The 4,545-nt window shown below is 42.9% G+C and overlaps 1 pseudogene; it reads right to left on the reverse strand.

Moving 5' to 3' along the window:
* Window positions 1–231: 231 nt before the first annotated feature.
* On the reverse strand, window positions 232–823 carry LOC127545887 (complement component 1 Q subcomponent-binding protein, mitochondrial-like; annotated as a pseudogene).
* Between the last annotated feature and the right edge of the window lie 3,722 nt (window positions 824–4,545).

A 4,545-nucleotide genomic window follows, 5' to 3' on the forward strand; every position in this document is an offset into this window, starting at 1 on the left:
AAAAACCATTATTAGTTGCAGCATAGCTCAGGAGCTTTTGTGCAATTTTATTTCTCATTATTCTCATCATGTTGGTGTACAAAAATGCCAACAGAATAAGGAAAATATAAGTGGGTTAGGTAACATAATTTGAAAATATTTTACTAGACTCTCTCCATGATGGCGTCTAGATAATTGTTCTTTTTTAAGTATTTGTGAGTCCAAGAAAGGTTCTCAAAGCCTCAGGCCTCCCTACTGACACTTGATAAACCCTTTCAGATTTTCCAGAATGTTGATATAGTTATCTAATGTTCCAAAGTCATACTGAGCTCTATCAGTACATCTGCAAATGTATTGTTCATCCCTTACTTGGCCAGGAAGTCCATTAAGAGACTTGGTCCCGGTTCAGGGGACCCAAGTTCAGCACGTAGTTTTGTCCTTGCCTGTGATCAGAAAATTAACTTTCCTGATAAAGAAGATATTACTCTCATCTTCTTCGTCCTCATACTCTGGATAATGGAAGGGTTTTCTTTGGTATCACCCTTCACAATTTCTATCACAAAAGTTTGGGATTGTTGTAAGTTCAGGCTCTTTCTACTCATCAGCCTTCTGTCCTTCTGGTATCTCATTGTCAAATGTTGATGGGATACTTTAATATTGAATGTGACTGTGATCTTCTCACCAGCTCATCCCTAGATTAACTTGGTCAGTGCCTTAGCACACCTGCTTCCCAATCCCAGGATATCTTGGGAAAGAATTTGTTTCTGGAATTTTCTCCCTTCTCTTTAAGTTCATCTGTCAGAAATTCTGCAAAGGCTTTGTTCTTGGTGTGTCCTGCTCTCATGCTGCAGTTGCAGGAGTACTGTGAAATCAAAGAATCTGCATTTGAATCATGGCTCTGCTCTCATACACACCTTTGATATTGTGAAAACATCATTTAACTTCTTAATTCCTTGGACAAGTTTCTTTATCTACAAAAGGAGAGTGTAGGACCAGATGACTTCCAACATCTCATTCAGCTTTAAATGTATGATCTTATGTACTTATATCTGTAGAAAAAGAGGTGGACTGTTTTTGGACTGATGATGAAGGGTAACAGATTCCTTAAATCTTTAAGCAGAGTTTTTAAAATAGATAATCTTTTTTAAAGCAGCAGACTTCCAACATATAGAAGAATTAAAGTCTTCATGCATTAAAAACACACAAGATGAGATGATATGGATATGTTATAATCTGCGCTGATAGAAAGAATAGCCCATATTGATTAGACCATAGATGTAATTGAGTATTAACAATTAATTTAGTATTAATAGTTGTATGTATTTCTGCTTGACTTAAGTTTTGAAGTTAAGTATTCCAATACTTAATGCAAAAGTCCATGAAGATGATTAAATAAAGTATATAAGAAGAAACTGTTTATTATGATATATGGGACAATAGGTTAGACATTAATTATTTTATGACAAAAGTTGTGTTCTCTGTGTGTGTGTCTGTGTATGTGTGTTTCTACCTCCTTTTTGAAATGGGAAATTTTCCTTATCTTCTTAAGGAGAAGTATCAAGTAGTTTTAAATTAGAAACTGGTTAGCTTGCATGTGTGACTATCAACCATTATCTCTGACCAATTACCTATCTAACCCAGCTGAGCCCATTTAATTTGATCATCTGTAACATGACCCTAAGAAGGATTTAATTTGTGATAGTTGAAGCTTTGGGAGTAGATGAGATCATGAAGGGAGAAAAAGAAATAGAGAGAGAGGGAGAGAGAAAAAAAGGAGAGAGAGAAGAAGAAGAAGAAGAAGAAGAAGAAGAAGAAGAAGAAGAAGAAGAAGAAGAAGAAGAAGAAGAAGAAGAAGAAGAAGAAGAAGAAGAAGAAGAAGAAGAAGAAGAAGAAGAAGAAGAAGAAGAAGAAGAAGAAGAAGAAGAAGAAGAAGAAGGAAGAAGAAGAAGAAGAAGAAGAAGAAGAAGAAGAGACAGAGACACAGAGAGATGAGGGAAGGGAAGGAGAGAGAGGGGGGGAGGGAGGGAGAGAGAAATCAGGATAGAATCTTAGGGAATGCCTAGATTCTAGGGGAACACTGGATTTTGAGATGGAAGGTCTTGGTTTGTATCTTGGCTCTGCAAATACTGGTGTGACTTTGAGCAAGCCATTTAATCTTTTTTAGACATCACCTCAAGTTCCTCATTCAGATCAATTCAACAAACATTTGTTAAGTCCCTACCCAGTGCAGGGCACTACACTAGACAGAAGAGGATGAAAAATGAAATCCTTTAGAGAAAGGGAGATAAGATGTAAATAAGTGGTTATAAAGTAGAAAGTAATTTTAAAAGAAGCGCTGTGTTTAACCTATATCGAATTGCTTGCTGTCTTGGGGAGAAAAGGGAGAAAAATTTGGAATATAAGGTTTTGCAAAAGTGAATGATTAAAACTATCTTTGCATGTATTTGGAAAAAAATAAAATACTATATAAAAAGGAGTGCTATGTGGGATGCTCATCTGCAAAATGGAAGATTATCTTTGATTTTAAATCTTGTGATCCCTAGAGGAGAAAGAAGCATCAGTGGAAAAGAACGAGGAACCTTCAGAGAAGCCTTGGAAAGGAAAGAGAGGAGAGAACTATTTAGTGGTCTACAGGTGTAGTGATCCAAAAAAAGATTGAGAAAAGAGCTAATGAGCTTGTATATTAAGAGATCGTTGGTGACCCTGGAGAAAGCAATACAAGCTAAACTAAGGTGAAAAAGTCCATGAAGACGATTTAATAAAGTATATAAGAAGAAACTGGTATCTGAAACAGATGAGATATTCTTTTATGTCAAAAGTTGTGTTCTCTTTCTCTCTGTGTGTGTTTCCATCTCCTTTTTGAAATATAGAATTTTATTTATCTTAAGGAGGAGGGATATCAAGTCTAGAAAATACAAGGTTCTAACTTTCCTGGGTATTTTAGTCCTTGTCCTTAGCCCTTTAGTCCACCTTTCCTTGCCTACAGTCATGCAGTTCCATTGGGGATGTCCTCCAGTTTTCTCTCAGCTGGCTAAGTTAGAGAAAATAAGAGGCTTTCAGGGCTTTCCCCAGGGTATATATTCCTGAAAGAAAGTTCTACCACGTTAGACAGAAGAGACTTTTCCCAAAATCTAGCCTTTCATCTTCCGGGCTTCATGGAAACCTTAGTTTCTTTGCTGTCCAGGGACTTGGAGAAGTCCAGCGCTGCGGCGCCAGACTCGGTTCTTGCGGGATAGGAAGTCCCTAGCCTGCCCTGTCCGGCAGCCTGCAGCCCGGTGGGCCTAGAGGAGTCGTGCCCGCTGCCAGAGGTCCAGCCGGAGCAGGTGGACTGGCGCCTCTAAATCAAGCGCCAGTTTCCTCGCACGCTAGCTCTCTTTTCCGAGCCCTCCTAATTCTCCCGCCCTCTTTTTCTCCCTTCCCCGCGACGCATCTTTCGTCTTCCCTCCAGGGAGTGGGTGAGAGACTGGGGAGGACGAGGAGGAGGGGTAGTTGCTGGCTGCTCTGCCTGCTAGCCTGCCTGCACCCCACCCCTCCCCAGCCCGCCTATTTCCGTGTCCCCTCCTCTTTCCCATTCATTCCTAGTCAGTCCCGGGCCCCGCAGAAGCAACGACCGCAGCGGCGGCGGCAGCTCTGCGGGAGCTCCTGGGCTATGGTGGTAGCTGCGGTAGTAGCCCAGCAGGTGGAAGGAGGAGGAGGAAGAGGAAGAAGAGGGGGTGATTGATAATTGGCAACGGTGGCGCCTGGGAGGGGTTGTTCCACCTGCCCCGAGGCTGCAGCGGCGAGATCAAGAGCAAGCCTGCCTGGTGTGGGGAGCTGCTCTCCAGGTAACCAACTAAGAAACTCTTCCGAGCTCCTAGCCCAGCCCAGAGTTCGGGGATAGAAGGAAATAAGCAGGCGGCTCTGGGGCTGGGCTGGGCTGCACCTACGACCCCAACTTGGGTACGGGCTGACTGGCGGGACTGCGGAGGGTGAGGAGAATTTGGGGCTCTTAGAAGCCAGGGAGCGCGGGCAGCAGAGCCTTCCTTTGTTTGAGCCTGGAGGTGTCGGCTCCCGGGAAGTGGCAGAGGCAGGGGGCCGGAATGAAAGTTTGGTAGTTTGCTTTCCCCCAACTTTAAACCTCTTTTTCGGAGGGAGCTATTGAATACCTCAGGCAGGAGCAAGTGACTGAAGACGGTTTCCTGAGACCAACTGGGGGTTTGGGGTAATGAGCAGTCAGGGAACACACATACACACACACGTGTGTGTGTGTGTGTGTGTGTGTGTGTTCGCGCGCGCGTGTGCGTACGCTTTATGGAGACTATCGATATCCGGAATTCCCCTAGTGGAGAAATTCACCTGTTGCTAGGAGTTTCGCGGAAGTGACGGCCTAAGTTGATGGCTAATTTTTTTCGTGCCCAGAGTGAACAGCGATGTCTGAGGTTTGGGGCTCCGTTGCCTTTGGTCCTCTTCTCTAGGATTGACCGTAACCCGTATTAATCGCTACTCTGATATCTGTTGGTTTCCAAGCCTCTTTTCCATAACTCAACGAATGTTGATAAATTCATTTGTTCTTTATTAACCAGATCA

Source organism: Antechinus flavipes, chromosome 1, assembly GCF_016432865.1.
Source record: "Antechinus flavipes isolate AdamAnt ecotype Samford, QLD, Australia chromosome 1, AdamAnt_v2, whole genome shotgun sequence".
NCBI lineage: Eukaryota > Metazoa > Chordata > Mammalia > Dasyuromorphia > Dasyuridae > Antechinus > Antechinus flavipes.